This window comes from Canis aureus, chromosome 22 (genome assembly GCF_053574225.1).
Source record: "Canis aureus isolate CA01 chromosome 22, VMU_Caureus_v.1.0, whole genome shotgun sequence".
NCBI lineage: Eukaryota > Metazoa > Chordata > Mammalia > Carnivora > Canidae > Canis > Canis aureus.
Window position 1 is genome coordinate 22,502,813 of NC_135632.1, and position 19,250 is coordinate 22,522,062.

At 37.7% G+C, this 19,250-nt stretch overlaps 1 protein-coding gene and 1 long non-coding RNA gene across 34 annotated transcripts in view; one reads left to right on the forward strand and one right to left on the reverse strand.

Moving 5' to 3' along the window:
• LOC144293886 (uncharacterized) overlaps positions 1–15,202 on the forward strand; it is a 40,957-nt gene extending 25,755 nt beyond the window's left edge. For both annotated transcript variants that reach the window (XR_013361256.1, XR_013361257.1), the window contains exons 5-6: positions 7,457–7,666; positions 15,042–15,202. This is a non-coding gene — a long non-coding RNA (uncharacterized LOC144293886). The remainder of the gene's footprint in view (positions 1–7,456; positions 7,667–15,041) is intronic.
• The window catches only part of TMEM108 (transmembrane protein 108), a 344,051-nt gene that overhangs the window by 172,010 nt on the left and 152,791 nt on the right, over positions 1–19,250 (reverse strand). For 4 of the 32 annotated variants that reach the window (XM_077865140.1, XM_077865126.1, XM_077865125.1 and 1 more), the window contains 2 exons: positions 5,028–5,081; positions 1,723–2,133 (listed from right to left, as the gene is read on the reverse strand). The exons of the other annotated variants lie outside the window; for them this stretch is intronic. The gene's annotated coding sequence lies outside the window, so the exon portion shown is untranslated. The remainder of the gene's footprint in view (positions 1–1,722; positions 2,134–5,027; positions 5,082–19,250) is intronic. 32 annotated transcript variants of the gene reach the window in all.

Here is a 19,250-nt window from a genome sequence, read left to right on the forward strand (position 1 = left end):
TCCTTGTTCAGAACAACAAAAAAATGCCTACTAAGCATAACATTGTTGGAATGTCACTGTCTTATAAGTCTCATGCAGCTACAGGACCCAGAATCATCCCCATTGATGTTTATACAGTATTAGACAACTGCCACTGGGTGTTGCCAAACCCAAGTTTACACCTGGATAGATGTGATCCTGCAGCTGGATCCTTAGATTGCTAGGGCTAGCATTGTAGGCTCATTATCACCATTTCATTAACTTCATAATAATGTCACCATATTGTTTATACTAGCTGTTCTAAAAATGTAGTCCTTAGACCATCAGCAGCACCCAAGAAGTTGTTAGAAACGTAAATTATCAGGTTCCATTCTAGACCCGCTGAATCAGAAACTCTTGGGATAGAGCCCAGCAATCTATGTTTCAACAAGCCCCACAGGATGTATGATAAAGTTTGAGAACTTTGTTTTCCAGAAGTAAATTTCTGGACCCATTTTTATGGCAGGGTTTTACTCTTCAACCGTTACCTTGGACAAATCATTTACATTTTCAAAGGACCAATAAATGAGGAAAGAGGCAGTTGGAACAGAAAGGCCCATTTCCAAAGTCTCTTTCAACAATAACATACTATGATTTATAAGTTCACCACTGGGGAAAATGTTTACAGTTCATTAGTTCAAACAGATTGTTGGTGCTGGCATTTGTGGCTCTTGTTGAGAACATTAGCATAGCGTATTTGAATTCTAATGACTGATTTGAAAATACCACCCATTTCCATTATTCAACTTTTTAAGCTAGTAATATTAATGCTGTATGAGTAACACCTATATGGGAGGTGGGAGGTGGCATGTATTAAAACATGGGCTTAAAAAAAAAAAACATGGGCTTTGTAGTAGAAAAACCAACAAGATGATTGCAGTGTATTTCCTAGTCTCTGTTGTGGTTATATGCATCAATAAGAACTAGACCTTTCACTGAATTAAAATTCTAAACACAAGCTGCCAGAATGGATTTAAATGATTAAATCCTAGAACTACTTTCAAACAAACCTCTTAACCAGAATCTAAAAGACTCAGCAATGACAGTCAATACTTAAAGGTGAGTCAAATGTGTAAGCCATTTGTGCCTTGCAAATCAGCCCAAATCAGAAGGGTGAAATTCAAAGCTCTAAAAATTGAAGGAAACTAAGCTGTACATCAAATACATCAGACTGAGGACAAATCAGGATTTTTAAGAATAATTAGCCATCTGTTTTCCAGTGCTGTCCCTTCTCAAGCTATTGATACACAGAGCCATGTGGATGTAGGCTATGCAAATTAAAAGGTAGGTTCTGGGAAGGTAGAAATTTTTTGTCTTGTCTACTGCTATGTCCTCTGTGCTTAGAATAGGGTCAGGCGCATAGTAGGTATTCAGTAAATGCATAAATGATCCTACAAAATTGATACAGATAGCACTGTCAAGCAGAATTTTCCATAATGATTAAAAAAAAGTTCTGTACATTCTACTGTCCAAAACAGTAGCCACTAATTACAGATGGGCTATTGAACACTGAGAATATTGCTAGCATAACTGGGGGGAATGAATTTTAAATTTAAAATGAAATAGTTATATGTAGGCACAGTTATAGAGGCTGAGGAAAATGAGTGTGTGTGGGGGGGGGGGGGGACAGAAAAACGGTGTGTAATTCAAGAAATTTATTATCTATTATTTCTGACCGGGAAAGTGGTTCAGATAAGGGCATACCGGGTGGGCAATGCTTCCTGGGCTTCAGATTCTTTCCACTTTTCCTAAAGTCCGTTGCAGCAGTTGCTGAGGCAAAGAGGACAAATTTCAGACTTAAGGAGAGATCACATTCTTCAATCACTAGGGACAAGGTGGTGTTGAACCCACAGACAAAACAGCTGGTAGAAGAGTGACTGCTATATGGCCAGAGACACTAAGAGTCTGCAGAAACAAAAGTAATGAAGAACCTGGGACTTCCCTCTTGGCTCAAATTGTTCTTGTGTTCATTCCCTCAAATATTTTCTCATGCTTCCTAAGTGCCAGGCCCTGTTTTCTTGTTTTTCTTTCTTAAGGGATGGTATTCCAAGGACTGATCCTTGCAATTGAGTTGGGCCTTGAGGTTCTTGGGCTTGTCACAAAATAGATGAAATCCTGGAAAAGAAAGGGCTGCATCACAAAATGAAATGATTAGAGCCATTTAGTGTTAACTAAAAAGAGAGAAAAAAAAAAGGTATGCCTTTTTTTCTGTACCCAAACTAGTGAAAACTGATTGTTGCTTATGTGGCATAATGCCTAAAATTATAGCATACTCCTATGTGCTGCCTTGACTTCTGATAAAATCAGGAAGGCCTTGAATGGCCTACCTCCCCACTTTGGATAAGGTTCCTTAGCTAACCAACTCTCTTTATCAAAGGTATCAGGCATAGTTCCTTTTCTCCCTGAGTAACTGGTTTTAGTTCCTAACAAGCAAGTGGAATTATTCAAACAAGCCAATCACATCTTCTCAGTAACCAGGCAGCATCTCACCCTCCTGATAGCACAAACCTGCCTCCTACTGGCTGTTCACACTGTTCCAGAGTGCAGATCCTATGTGGCCCTGTGTGACATGCAGTGTTCTCATTTCCCAGCTAGGAGTATATGTGACTCATCAACTGCTGTTGATTGCATGCACCCAGTATTGTGTGTTTGGCAATTTCCAAACCCTAGGGTGGGATTCCTCCCTCACCAATGGAACAAAGAGGAAGTAATTAAAACAAGTTCTACGTATTTTTACAAACTCTTCATAAATAATTCATCAGTTGTTGCTGGGCAAGATATAATTTATTGATACTCAGGACAATCCCAACTCTTCTGAATGCTGTTATACATCGGGGCATGAAACTTGGAAAAACAAATTTCTCAGAGGGCCTTGTCATCAAGATTAGATTCTCACTGATTAGAAGCACAAGCATGACATTTGAAGGGTAAAAGAGAAGCCATTATTCCCTAGTAGCAGCTGTGGGTTAGCACTAACTAGACAAGAGATAGAAGGTTTTGTCAGAAGCTGTTGAGTGTCCATCAGAAAAGCACCTATTTACTGAGGTACTGTGGTCAGCAAAGGCTTTTATTGGCCATTCTCCTATGTTTCCTTCATGTCCAATTTCCTAAAATCTGCTGTAGCAAATGCCTTTGCACCCTGGTTCATACCCTCTTGACTTCACCTTTGATTTCAGCTATAGTTGCATGGTTCCATACAGGTTTCAACTTCAGGTGGCAGCATTTCACCTCGAGTGCAGGATACACATTTCCATTTTCTATTCTAGCATTCCTCTGACATTGCTGGTGTCACGGGAGTTAGTTGGGGCCACATACATACGTGCAGCTCAGAAATACAGGGAATTAATAGCCGTGGGGCAATTCTTGGGAGCCAGTGGATACATCCTCCTACCTTTCGTCCTGTGGGAAGAAAATTCTGGAAGGTATTTTCTAGGTTTCTCAGTAGGTTCTGATAGAATCAAGCTCCCACGATGCAATCTATACAATACATCCCTGTTGGCCATTCCTCTGCCTTATTTCCCACTGCTGATCCCTAGGATCAGCTCCCAAATAACCTATCTACTCATAAGTCCTTGCCTCAAGCTTTACTTTAGGAGAAATCCAAACTAAGTGGATTTCCTGAGCTTTGTTCCTCCAGCCCTCCACAGATTGCATAAGCTTCTGATTCCTTGTATTAAAATGTTTCTTATTCTTCACATGTAGAGTGGCTTCTGTTTTCCTGACCCCACTATGATTAATATGGTTACATGATTTTCCATCACATATTAGATAATTTTATTTATTATTCTGTGAATGTACACTTAGAGGGCAACTATTATTTTACTTTTGTTATCTTTAGTACTTTGATTACTATGGAAGACATTATTAGTAGTTTTATCAATAGACATTCTCCCAATCTTTCTTATTAACAAAACCCAATTTGGGTTAACTTGAAAATACAGCTGACTATAGGAGTGCTGAAAATACTGACTCCATCTTTGGCCCTCCATCTTGTTCATGTTAGCTCAGTGACCTCTCTTGGGACTACATGTTCTGAGTACCATGAAGATTAATATACATACCTTAGAAATGCCACCATGGCTGGAAAGAGGGGAGGCTTGTTTTGACCTCCCATGACCCTGTTAGAGATAATACAGTCTTTCTCCTTTCTGATGTACAGGTTGTGCCAAAAGATATAATTAAAGGGTAGCTGTCAATTAGGTCCATGTAAGCCCTCTGAGGTGCAATCAAACCCTTTCATCTCATTATAATGTTCTTTTGTGTGTCCCCTCACTCTATAAAATCTGCAGACTAAGGTCCAGATTCTGTGGAGAATAACTATTGCAGCTGCTGTGGACTGTCTTCTACCCAATTCCCCTTGTGAGTAAGTTAACCTGAATAAAACTCTATGTAAACTGTATGGAGTGGCCTGCTTCATTTTCCAGTCTCAAAGTGCCTTCTCAGTCTGCGAGATACTTTACTATCTCTCCTGCACCTTCTAACACTGACCCACACCTTAATTTTAGTCTCTCTTGAAGCTAGGAGAGACAGTTCTAGTTAATGAGAAACAGAAGTTCACCTGAGATTTCTAGAAAAGTTTTAGCTGTCTTGCTTGTCCTTTTCTCTTCCCATCTGGAACAATGGCATGAAATAAACTTACCATCTATAGCCACAAGGGACAATGAGGACAAAAGCTACTGCTTGGGATGCCAATGGTATAAAGGAGTTGCCTCAGGAGCCCTGAATGTTGGTCTCCCCACTTCTCTCCCTCTTTTTAAAGATTTTATTTATTCATGAGAGACACAGAGAGATAGGCAGAGACATAGGCAGAAGAAGAAGTAGGCTCCTCCAAGGGAGCCCAATGTGGCACTTGATCCCAGAACTCTGGGACCATGCCCTGAGCAAAAGGCAGACGTTCAACTGCTGAGCCACCCAGGAGTCCCTCCCCACTTCTCATTATGTAAGATCTATGTCTGTTTTGGTAAGCTGCTATAATGGTTTCCTTTATAGGGCTGAGTGCAATTCCCTACCTGATACATGGTCTTCATATTTTTAACTTTGAATCATTTCCTTTGACTTGATTCCTGGAAGGAAATTGCCAGGCTGGTCAAGAGAGATGTATATATATAAATTTATAATACATGTTGCTAAATTATTTTATAAAAGGATTACATCAATCTAATTGGTCACCATCATAATTTGAGACTATATATCCTGGAAAGGGACTTTGTACTTGTTTTAATAATTATCTTGCTAACTAATTCCATTTTGATCACCAGTCTAATATACTATTAGTAAGTCCTAAGCTTATAGGCTATATGGAAAAGCTCTGTGGAATCCCTACTCATGACAACTGTCAGCATTTTGTCCACTCAAAAAAGCAGCACATACTATGATATCCTTACAATGATATTATCATAGGATGACTACTAAGGCAGTCAGCATGACGATCTTCAAAAAAAAAAAAAAAAAAGAAAAAGAAAAAGAAAAAGAAAAAGAAAAAGAAAAAGAAAAAGAAATTCCCCCACTGCTTCAACCAAATAGACTACTGTCAAGGGAGACACAGAAATGAGAAGATATGGAAAGAAAACAAGGAGACCAGTGTGGCTAATGGCTTACTAACAGTCAAAGGCTCTATTTCTATCCGCAAAAGATGGAGGGAAAGGTGGAAAAGTCCCTGCATCACTCCAAATTAAGAGAGAACTGTTAGATAACAAGAGACAAAGGTGCGGCATTTTTATCTGGCAGCTCCAGAGCTACAATAGCCCAAGAGACATGAAATAAACCATGGTACAAGAGATCACAGCCTAATAGACATGATAATGGCTTGCCATGTGTGCAAAATCCAGCCTCATCTTACATCTGAGCTCATTTCCTCCTTTTATTGGCAACTGTAAGAGGAAATATCCTTGGCGAATAAGTCATCACAACACTGCTTCATGGCAGAGACTCCTGGAATGTCATTCATTTATTTATTATATTCATTCATTCACTAATTTTCCTGCATGCCTACTGCCAGTAAGTGGTAACAGTACACCCCCTGGACTCAAGGAGCTTACTATCTGGGAGGAAAAGGACATATACAGAAATAATAATAACACAATGATTTTTTGCTATATTAAGTAGGATTAAAAATGTCATAGTTTCATTAGATTGAATTTATAATAAGGAACTCTAAAGCCGCTAATGTAAAAAAAGCTGTTCTTTATCAGAAAGTTGGTACTCAACCCATGTTTTGTTTTTCACCACATACAGGTAGGCTTTCTAGCTAGTAAGAATGAGGAAACTTGGAGAAAAAAGAATTAGCTTTCTGCTGACTGGAAAAGAAAATTATGGATTTCATAATGGCAAAAATATCAGAGGGCTTTATTTCCTTTTTTAATGCTCATAAATTTAAATATTCAGGAAGTTGGTTTAAAACATATAACAGAAAAGACAACTTATTTCTTTGTCTCATTTGGAATGAGTGTAGTCACTAGAGAAGAAATGGAACTTGAAAAATTATTATTAATAAATTCAGAAATCTGCCCACAGCAAAACTGCCATGAAAATGCTCTAGTAAAGTCAGGGTTTCAATGAAGTGTCCAGTGAAATTACTTATATTACTAATTTACAGCAAAAAAGTGAGGTTAAATTAAATGAAAGCTGATATGATTTAGGAATAATGTTCCTACTTTCCCCTCTTTGTATTTAATTGAAACTTATTGTTTTATAAATATGATAGATTCCAGTTAATGCCTGTTTTTAGCCAGATCAATAGCAAATCTAATTTTTATACAAAAAGCCTACTTATGTGAAAAAACATGCCCATTTCTTTAATTTAATTGGTCAGTAATTGAGAAATAAACCTAATAGTGTATCTAGAATGGTATCCCTATCATTCATGTGGGCACTGTAGGTTTAAACTACAGGTGAAAGCACAGGAAATGAATGTTTATTGTGGAATGACTGTGTGCTCAGCAATGTGCTAGATGGGACCTTTTCATTGGAGGCTTCACATCACTAAGTAGGGATTAGTATCTTTGATTCTTTGGAGTGCTCAGAAAGTTTAGGTTACTCAAAGTCATCAACACAGCTGGTAGCAGAGCCATGATTCTAGTTCAGGATTGCTTAGCCCACTGTCTTTGCATCAAACCACACTGTTCTTTTCTAAACATATACTGAATTCTTAAAAATTAGCTTTAAAAATCTAAACCTAACAAATCTCCATATCATCAGTTATTACAAAGGTTCCTAACAAATACTTTGCTTTCTTTTTTTAAAAGATTTATTATTTTGGGGGGGAGGGGCAACAAAGAGGGGAAGAGAGAGAAGCTGACACCCTACTGAGCATGGAGCCCAACAAGGAGACTACAACCTGAGCCATAATCAAGGGTCAGAAGTTTAACTGACTGTGCCACCCAAGTGCCCCCAAATGAGTTTCTTTAACTGAGTTTTTTTTTTATTTTATTTTTTAAAGATTTTATTTATTCATGACAGAGAGACAGAGACAGAGAGACAGAGAGACAAGCAGGCTCCACGCAGGGAGCCCAACACGGGACTTGATTCCGGGTCTCCAGGATCACACCCTGGGCCGAGGGCGGCGCCAAACCACTGGGCTACCAGGGCTGCCCAACTGAGTTATTTCTGAAGATTTGTTTCTTTTGGCCCTCTATAAAGTGGTTAAAAGGTACATCTTTTCTCTTTGATTTTTATAGATTTTCTTTTTTAAACTGAAGAGAAGTAACTTGAAAAAACTTTTACCTTTAAGAACAAAATTCTACCTCTTCTTTAACCCCCAACATTAGAGATTAGATCCATATATCTTTGCTTCCTTTGTCACAAGAAATAAAATATTAATTCACAAAGCAATGCTGAGCCCCTCCTAGAGCCCTGTCTCCTGATTCAGGAAAGCAGTATGTCCTTGACCAAATAACATATCAGGTAGATTCCAAACTCTCACTGATTTTTCTATTTTTCTGCTAAGGCCACTGACTTCTTTCTCTGAAATCACACACATATATAATGTAAACTTCCTTTCCAAAAATCCATTCATGCTTCTTTTTGTCTAATATTTCAAATTTCCTCAGCATGTTCCCACGGCATCTTTTTCTGCTTTCCAAAATATTCTTCTTCCCCATCCAGCTGGTGTTTTTACCTACTTCTTGCCATGCCATTCAAACATGACCCTCATGTTGCCCATTTCCACCTCAATATTAATCCCCTACAGGGAATGGCCTCTTTCCTGTCTGTCCTCTGGCAATTCAAACAGGTTTGCTTCAAAACTTACTTTCACTAAAATCCTTTCCAGCTGTAATTGCTCCTTAGCCTACATCCCTTAACAATCACACACATATATATATTCCTCAGAGACATAAAAATACTAGAGTTGTAAGGAACCTCAAAGGGCAACTATTTACATTGCATCACAATACAGGAGTCCTCCTTACAACACTGAAAAATAGCCAAAAAAGAAATAAAAATTGGGGGGAGGGTTGTTTCCATCTGAAATTGAAGAAATTCATGCTAAAAAAGAAAAGGTTATAAATTATTACAAATGGTATATATGTTCTTCTTTTAATCCCAACTTTTCCTGAGAGTCTGAGTTACCATTACCAATTGGTCTAACTTAGGTCAACTAAGCAAACATCAAGGATATGTAAAAATTCCTAAAACCTGTGTTATCTCTTTAAATCTTGCTGTAAATTTAGGATGCTATTTAAATGCAAAAAAAAAATAAATGTTATAGTTCATTTTTAAAGATTTTATTTTATTTATTCATGAGAGATACAGAGCGAGAGAGAGAGAGAGAGAGAGAGGCAGAGACACAGGCAGAGGGAGAAGCAGGCTCCATGCAGAGAGCCCGATGTAGGACTCCTGGGTCTCCAGGATCACGCCCTGGGCTGCAGGTGGCGCTAAACCGCTGCACCACTGGGGCTGCCCCTATAGTTCATTTTTAATCAAGAGTAATGTTTTGGTAGAAGCATTAGCAGAAGTGTTAACCTTGCCATGAGTTTACTACCTACTTGTTGCCTACATTAGTGTCAAAGTCTGTCTGGTTGAACCTTAAGATCAGAATCTGCCATCTGGTGGCAACCAACTCAAATTATAGGTAAAAATTTTGAAGGAAACATAAGAGGACACAGAGATTAACTGTCAATATTGAAAGTAAGACTAAAATTCTATGAATGACACATAACTGCTCAGAGGTATGTCTCACCTTTTTCATTACTGCTCCCCTTAGGAGACTTTGTGGACATTTTCCCAAATGTTCCCTCTGTGAAATTTTAATACCACAGGTACACTGTGCATTTGTTTATGTATACTTATATCTATATTTTATAGCAAACAAGAGGCAGTACAAGGTTTATTATCTTTATTTGATGCAGGGTTAAGGATGAATAAATTTTAAGTTAAAGGAAAATGAACAAGGGGTAGTGGAAGGGGAGGTGGGTGGGGGTGAGGGTGACTGGGTGATGGGCACTGAGAGGGGCACTGGATGGGAATGAGCACTGGGTATTATACTATATGTTGGCAAATTGAACTCCAATAAAAATATACAAAAAAAGTTAAAAAGAACAAAAAAAGTTAAAAGATAAGCTTATTGACTATCAGTTTGCCATAATTTTGTATATTTGCATATATTTTGTGTATCTTCCTTGAACTCAACGTCAATGCTGCTTGTATGATATGCAACAAAACCCAGCAAGAGAAATTAAATACTAAGGAATAGGATTTTGTTGGATAGGGTTGAGTTTTAAGGGCCATAGACCATTGTCATGACAACAATTTGAGCTGCTCTACCTTCCTCTCCCACCAAGAACCAATTTCCATCTCTTTGGGGCAAAACTGCCCTTGTTAGGAATGTGCAGTACAAAAGATATATAGCAAAAATTATTTCAATACTTTCCCTTATGACACAAAGTAGAAGTAAATCTAAGGAGTTGTTTTAAAGCCTGTATGAACTCTGTCACAATGAATAGCATCATTATGCACTGAAGGCCCAATTTTATCTATGGATATAAAAATAGACAATAGTTTTTGTAACACTCACTTTCCTAGGTTCATTTCTCCCTATTCCATATTCCTCTTAGGCCATTACTCTGTCTCCTCTTCCACCTCTTAAATGTGGGCATTCCTGTCTAACCTGACCTTCTCCTCTTATTTTCTTGCTCTAAACTTTCTCTCTGCACAATCCTTTCAAACTCTTCCATGTTAATTACCTCTGCATTAGGTGTCTATCTATGGATACTTTCCTGAGCTTCTTGCCTCTCTGCCTGACAACTCTTCAGAGAACTCCTGCTCAAACCAAAAACTCAATGTGTCCAAAATAAATGATTAACACATATTTCAACCAACTTCTGGAATTCTCTGTCTTGGTAATGAATTTTGTCTCTCATTAAACCAGGCTGAAACTCCCATCTTGCATATCTTATTTTAGGCAACAAATCTCATTGCATTCTTCCTTTGCTATTGCAGCAGTTTTCCTAACTCTTCTTCCTATGTCCAGTGATTCTTCAATATGTCAGATCCTTGACATCCTTGGCCATAGGACATGCATGGATCTCAGCAAAATAGCCAGCTAGAAAGAGGAAGATGCTGGGACAGGGTGGGATAGGGTGGGTCTGGGGAATCTAATCTGATTGGAAAAAACTGAGTTTGAGAAACTGTGCCACTTTGGCATGTCAAAACCACACAGACTTATTCAAGCATTCTGGGCACAACAATAGCAGTGTCTGAAATAATAGAGTGGTTTTACCCCCTTGGTTCATTCGTAGCAGGGCCCAAGTCCTGGTAGCCAGATAAAATAGTCTCCTACTGATCTTTTGTCTTCTCTTAGTTTCTAAAACTCAAACCTGATCCCATACTACTGTTCTTCAAATTCTTCAGTAGCTCCCTCCGCACAGGGTAATGATAAATGGTATGAGTCTTAACCAGCTAGAAGCAGGAAGTTGGGAAGGACAGCTGGCTCAGAAAGCTCCTGTTTTAAGAACCATACTAGAGGGGATGGATCACAGGACAAGGGTCTCAGACAAAAGCCGAAAACCAAGATCCCTTAAAGGTAATCTCTTCTTTTTAGTTTAGCCACTGCAGAGATTATCCTGTGTTCTCTGTGCTCAACCACAGGAAAAATTCCCAGGGCAGGGCTTAATGCTTTCATGACTCTATTCCTTCCTGTTCCCACTACCTAGAACGCTGTTCTCCATTTTATCTCTTTGTTTTATCTTTGCTTATCCAAACTCTGATCGTTTTTCAGGGACTGGTTTAAAACATCATCTCTTCTGTAACCTTGATCAAGACAGCTTCATAGGATTGGAAGGACAGGAAAGTAGAAATAGCTAAACAGATGAGCTGATTTGAGGGCAAGGCTCTTGTCTGTTTTGTTCTCTATTTCCGCCAGGGTCTAGAACAGAGTCTAGCACATGGCAAACAGTAAATATTTATTGAATACATGAGTTAGTAGAAGTATATTAAGAGCAGCAAAATCAGGTTTTATGAGTTAAATAACATGTTGTATCAGTAATTTTAGTTGAATGTAGTATTGAAAATATTCATAGCCCTTTCTTGGAGGATCAAAGACAGATGATTTTGATGGGCATGTAGTGTTGATGAACAATAAACTCCTGTTGTTTTACGTTACTCAGATTTGGAAATCTTTTGTTATCATAGCATAATCTGGTATATCCTAAAACAGTAATTGGCATCAGAAGTGGAGTGTTCCTGTAACAACAAAAAGGCCTCAAATATAGGGCACTGACTTGGGGTCAGGCAGTGGTCCTATATAGAAACTCTTAGTGGAGCCTGGAAAAATGGCAGTCCAATTTGTTGTAGGAAAACTTTTTTTTATAATTGTCAGATAATTTAAGATATATATACATTATACCTGATAAGCCTGTTGCTTTAGGTGAAGGTGAAAAAATGAGATGGTATTAGCATCCTTTGCCTGCTTTTGGTTGCATCTGACAAAAGTACTATGAAAAAAAGAGATGATTTAAGAAATGGATCCTTTAGGGCAGCCCGAGTGGCTCAACGGTTTAGTGCTGCCTTCAGCCCAGGGCCTGATCCTGGAGACCTAGGATCAAGTCCCATGTCAGGCTCCCTGCATGGAGCCTGCTTCTCCCTCTGCCTGTCTCTGTCTCTCTTTGTGTGTCTCTCATGAATAAATAAATAGAATCTTAAAAAAAAAAAAAAAAGGATCCTTTATAAGCAGAAATCAAAGGGACTAAGAGTCCAGAAAATCCAAGTCTTAAAATGATTAGAAGAAGCAACTTCTTTACAATCTAAACTCTAACAGAAAAAAACTGAGGAGACCTTTGAACAATGAAGGTAATTAAATCTTAGTCTCAGGGAAAGGACCAAATTAAAGGTGTGGCTTTATAACCTTTAAAAAAAAGTCACTGAATGGCTTAAGATGGTCCCTAACTGGACAAAATGGCCCAGGAAAAAGGGATTAAGGGTGTAGCTCTCCCCTAAGAAGTCCAGGGTACTTAGAATTAAGTCTAGAAAGAGAAGAAGGATTTCCTTCCCTGCCCAAATTTGGTGATGTAATTTGTTTTTCTAATGAAATGTGAGCAGGAGTGATGCTTTAGCAGCCACCACTCCATTAACAGGAAGGAATTCTCTTTCCCTCCACCACAAAACTGGCAGTGTTCCAGACAGAGGCTATATCATTAGCCTAGGTCTCAGAGTAATGATGAGCAAGCAAAGCTACAACCCATCCTTGTTGGCATGTAGCATGAGGAAAAAATAAACTTGTGACTGTCATCTTCTGCTATTTTGTGGTAATTTGCTACCACAGCATAAATCAAGCACTCTGACAGATATAGGGACTTTTAAAAACATTCCTCAAAACTTCAGAGGACGATTTCATAATAAAAGAGGTGAAAATTTACTCACTAAACAAAGATAGTCAACAGTGGGAGAGGTTTTGGTGAATTCAAAACCTAGTTATCTTAAGGTTCTGTAGGGGACTACGCTTTGTAAAAACTGAACTCTTCTGATTTTGCTTTCTCACCCCTCACATTTTTCTGAAACAATCTGCTTGACTGTCTTGCTTATGGTACCCACCCTCCATGCTCAAATTTTATTCACAATGCTACTATTCAAAAATACATGGTCATGTCCTTCAATTAATTCTAAATGAAAAATGATTTATTGTTTTTGATCATTAATAAACTATATTGGCATATTCAGGATTTCTTTCTTTGCAAAGAACTACCAAAACCACTGTTTAATTAAAATACCAGCTCAGTCAACTATGATAAATCTTTATATATTTAGCACCAGTGGCTACAAAATGCTGTGTTGAACCCTTAGTTTAGATCCTCATATAGAAGTAACTGCCTCTAATGATACCTAGCATGAGGCAATGTTCTTCTTTGTTCACAAGAGCAACGAAGATGACACACACTATAGTCTCAGAATACTTTAAGCAGTCAGCACAGTTCCTGGCACAGAGCATTTAATCAGTTTTTCTCCCATACCCAGACTCCTCCTTGCCTCTTTATTGGAGAGATCTGGCTGATAAGACTTCCTAACATTTTAAGGTTTTAAAACAAAAATGGCAGATGGTTTCTCCACAGCAAAGCTTTTAGAGAAGCTCAGTTTTCTAGACTAGGGTGATTAGATGTCTCTTATAGGACTGGCTCCACTGTCTTAAAAGGCTTAATGAAAACAGAAGGAGAAATTATCAGGAAAAGAACACAGTAATATCCAATAAAGATTTAATTGGCTCCTCTCTCCCCCTGTTTTTGTGTCTGGTAATATTCAGGGAACTTCTACCCTTGAGATACCTCTCGAATAAAAAGGTCACTGTTCCTGAGTAAGAAAATGATGTCTCTATGGTTTAAGTTTTGCTTCTTGCCCTGATTTAATATGTCAACTCTGATTTTATTTACAAATCCTAAAGGCCCTCACCCTGGACATTAGCCCTTTGGCCCAGATGCTCTAACAACACTCTGTTGCCAAAGGTCATTCCCATGTTCTCAAAATTGTAATCTTTAAGGTTAGAGGAAAAAATAGTTTCTTCTTCATGTGATAACAAATTAAATGTGGAGATCTCTGTTGCCATGGAAATGAGATTTTTCTTGCAGTACTGGCCTTATGCTGGCAGATAAAGCCAGTACTATAATCAATCAGAAAGTAGTACTTCATTTTCCACATACCTCTTTACAGATGGGATTTTGAGCAAAAGCATACAGGACCACATTTTATAGGCCCTAAATATCCATGGGTAGAAATCTCCCTTCTGAAATACCAGCATGCCCAACAAAATGCCAATCTATGCCTTCACCATGCTCTGCTGAGGAATTCACTAAAAGCTGGACCATACAGGCCAATCTTTGATTCTTATCAGTTTCCTGTCAATAAGTTTCTTTACTTTCTTTGGTCTTATCTAATAAGTCCTTCATGTCTGAATTGCTTCGTAAGAATCAACTTGAGTTTAGAATTCCTTGGACTCTGAATTTTGGTATAAGGTTAAGGGGCATAAATTACTATCTCTAGAACACTGTCTTCACAGAGGAACAACTTGGTAGAGAAGATCATTTAAAGCTTTTCCTAAAATAATAGATAAATGGATGATATTGTCTCTTCTCCTGTGGAGAACAGTCAGCATCCACTCCCTATAGAATTCCACATTAAAATATGGTGATCTGAGCAGGGTCTATATTTATATATGTTTCCCCTGACAGTAAAAAAGTTATCTTCTATGTGTAAAGATCATTTCAGAGAAAAGCAAATTGAATAAAAAAGGATAAAATGAATCCCCAATCACTCGATCAATCAAATTAAATGTCTTGATGTCATCATAGGTAGACCATCCTAGGACAAGGGCTGTGTGCACAGGTATGGGTAGCCAGAGGAAAAGGAACCAAGGCAGAGTCGATACTACATGTCACCAAACTCATTTCTTCTCCCCTGCAGATAAGTGCTAAACTGTATTTCCAAAGCACCCCTGCAGTTAAGTGAGATCATGTGATTGAGCTCTAGTTAATGGTCTGGAAACAGATCCACCTATCTCTGTTCTGCATGACCTTACATTTTCTTTCTCACTTTGCTGCCAGGTAGACAATGAGAATCCAGCAGAGGGATGCTAAATCTGAGAAGATGGAAGACTTACATTATAGAGAAATTCTAGGTCCTTAAATTACTATATCGAACAAGACCCTTCATCTCCCCTCCTGCTAACCTACATTGAATAGGATGTGAGTGATAAATTTTTATGTCAAACCTCTGAGATTCTGACTTTTTGTTAAAACTACCATTACCTTCGCTGACTAAAACAGAAAGCTAAATGGATCCTGAAATAGGAGTCCTTCTGTATGTTCAACTTACCTTAAAGAGCCAAACAGTGCCTTGAACTAATCTTAAAACAGTTTTACGTTAGGATTTTGAGGTGACTCTTTGTTATTGATCCTCTGAGTTTAAGGGCCACGAAGCAATGTTTTGTTTTTTTTTTTCAAGATTTTATTTATTTATTCATGAGAGGGGGGTGCAGAGACACAGGTAGAGGGAGAAGCATAGTACAAACTTGAAATTGATAGCCAAAAATATAAAAATTATCCCCTTGCTTCCGCAAATCCTCCATGTCTACAAAAAAAATAAAATAAACCGTCTCTAAAAGGGGAACTCATAAATGTCATTTCAGGGCAGAAAGAGAGGACAAGGCAAGGAGAAAACATCTGATCTCTTTCAGATTATTTACTCATCATTTATATGAGGAGATTATCTTCCTACTATACCACTTTTCATTTTCCAAATATGTAGTATGCAGGCTTTCCAGGTTTGATGAGAAAGGTTTCCAAGAAAATTAAATGTCAAGGCTGCTTGGCTTATTGGTTTTGTTCTATATAAATTCCCTTTTTAATTCAGCTTTGAATAATAACATTCCTCAGTGTCAATGTGACAAAGTAGCTTCAATCTTAATGGGCTGTGAGAATTGAGAACGGAGGTGAAGACTAGCTATGGTTATCATTTGAGCAGATTAGAAACAAAGAATTAAGTCTGAAGACAGCTTTTAATGGCTCTGAGGAAGCTAAGTGGCACGTGAGGCATCAGAATTTTAAAAAATTATTTATTCTTGCTTTTTTCCTTTTCCAGAGATTCGTGCCCTGATACATGTAAAGCTTAAAGTAAGCTAGAACACTTTCCTGAATGGATAGGAAATTGCTGGGAAAGACATGTTTTCCTTTTAGAGCTCCTTCAAAACTACTATTGAGTTGTACAGCCCTGTAAGACACAGGCCCAACATTCTTCTCCATACCTCTCAACCCTATAGTAGCTCACATGACGTCATTCTATTACAGAATTTCCAACACTGGAGGTGGGTAGTGTTGGGTGATGATGAAGATCAGGTTTGGTGTGGATCCAATATTTAGTCAAAAAAGATTTTAATTTTTTAAACCCTCTTTCACTTTACATATACAGAAATACAAAACAGAAGCTAAGAGAATAGCGCTGTGCCCAGGCTCTCAGAGATAAAACTTCAGTCTATGTAATTTGCATATGCAGGCACACAGAATCATGTAATCTCAAAATTCTTTCCTACTAGAATAAAAAAGCCTTTTTATTGTGAAACACTTAGAATAAAACAGTGCAATTCCTTCAATTACAATGTGAGAAGACAGAAAGGTTAAATGACTCACTCAAGGTCTGGTTCTCTGATATGACCTAGTGATTTAATATGACACAGAACATGCTCGCATACACATACACACACAGGAGAAATTAAATACTAATTTGCATGTTAAACCCTCAGATGTCTGGAAGGACTGTGATATTTAAAATATCATATCCTCAAAGTATGCATCATCCAGTAAAATTATTCTTAAAGACTTGAAACCTAGGATTAGAAAAAAAGCTGTTGCCAACCTTGTTGCCAAGGTTTTATCAAAAGGAAACTTGGATTGGGAAGATTATTTCCTTATATGCTCTTTCCAGGGATAACTGTACAAATCAATGGAGAACATATTTTTCCACAGATTTGTCACAATATGCTGCTCTCAACTGATATTTCTGTTTCTACTAACAAATAGGAAAGACTAAGTTTTAAACTGCGTTTTGATCCCTAAGCCTTTTCAGAGACCCCAAGACAGTGGTTGATGCTCTGCCTTTTCAAATCACTTTACATGACATGGCTTTGCAGATGTGGTTCAGACTTAGGATAGTAATAGATTAATTATAAGTTGTATTTACAATAGGAACAGAACAGTAGGATCAATTCAAATGGCTAACCAACTCCTACCTCCAATGTTTTGAAAGTAAGATTCAGGTATGCCACAAATGGATCACAAATAGTTACCAACACTGTGAAGCAACCCTTAATAGTTCCTCATGAAGTGGACAGTGTTGGCTCTGTTGAAAATACCAAAATGAAACAAAAAAAAATGGGTTATTTTTTTTTTTATTTCTCAAGCTGAAAAGGATGTCAACCCTGTTCTGGAATCTGCATCCTCTCTCAGATTTAAAAGATCCTCAATTCATTTGCCAAGCATGGTAGAGGCAGCTGCTTATTATTGGGTGAAAGTTTTCCTACCAATACTCGGTTCTGCTTCCCAGTGCCATGGCCAGGAGTTAGCCTGTAGGATCTTTGGCTCCACAAATGAAAAGGGGAACATACACATGGGCAGACTGTCAAGGAAGAGCTTCCCAACTCTCCCTTCTATCTGCTCCACTTCAGGCTTAGGTGGCCAAGAAGTTGGGATTAGACCACTGCATAGCTAGATAGTTCCTGCATGGTACAGGACATGAAATGGTAAACACAAACACCTCTGGAGATAGGCAGAAGTGTAGGTAGGGTAAAGGGCAGAGAGAAGTTTAAGAGTTCAGTAGAAAGTACTGGTATGTCCACATTCAACGGAGGAAACAACCACTTGTAGCTGAGACCCCCAAACAGAAAGTTACTTTTCCAACCGAAGTACCTTAAAATATCCCCTATTTATTCTATAGTCAGAGCAAAGAGGTTCCTGCATTGAAAGAGGGCACAGATTAAGAATAGACAAAGCCAGAGGAACAAAGCCAAGCCAAACCTTGGTTAAGTGATAGAGAAAGCAGCTGTACAATTCTGAAGAATTTGTGGCAGGAAGCAAATTTCCTTAAAATACAGCAATGAAGATCATATTTTAAAAGACCTCTCTGGAGGTATGTAAGCAGAAACCAGGATAAATTCTGTAGACAAGAAAGAAAAACCTTATTGGTTTACTTACTATCATACAATCAAGAATATTGTATGATATTCAGAAAAGACCAGCTTAAAAAAAAATCAGTTTTTTACCTAATATCCATGTACAAATTAGTGATATATGTTCATAGTTTGAGGACTATTACAGAATGTATAAGTGGGCTTTCAAAGTTTAAGTTACAGAGAATGCAATTTGGAAGTGCAGGGAAAAATGTAATTTTTAATATTTTTAAATTAAAAAAATTAAAACGTTATCCACAAAGAATTTGGCTTTCCTTTTGAGCCCTCCCTCATCTACTATTTTTTCCCCTCATCTACTATTAGAGAAAATGTTACACTATTCGCTCTTAACCAATTTCCGTTGAACCAACTAGCTGAATTAATCAGCACTCTCCATTCCTTCTCCACTTCATACTGTTTCCTGTGGTGCACTGAGAACTCACCAGTAACAGGTTTCTTTCTGCTTTCAAGAGTCAGTTTGTGCCCCCAAATCTGTTTATGTCCATCTTATGTATTATTTTAGTTATGTAATATGATTAAATGTACTGCAAAACAGGAAAAAAGCATGAAGAGAAAGTGCTGTTTGTATGAAAACTAAACTGAATGCTTTGAATAGACTTAATTAAGGTGAGTTTCTTTAACAAAGCTTTCAATCAGGTATCAAGGCAACTGTAAAAAAATTTAACTATAAAAAAACTAAGATTCTATACTCAAATTTCTTTGCAAGTGGCTAAAAGTTATTGACCTATTAAAGAAAATACAATTAGAAATTGTAAATGAAGCATCATAGGTGTGATTTATGCTAGAAATAAGAGGAACTCTAACTGGACAACCAATATACAAAGGAAAGGTCTTGGCCCCACATTAAAAGACTGCTGTATGAATGTACATGTACATTACAATAAAATGTTTAAGATATATACAAATGTATTTATGACTGTTTTAACCATTTTTTTAAAAATGGTTTAAAAAAAATTGGTTCTGATCACATCTGATGTAATGCCTTCTCTGTAACTAAATTTCTGATCCAGTTTACACTTTAGTTCAATACAATAATTTAAACAGCTCCTTTAGAAAAGATTCAAACTCCCTG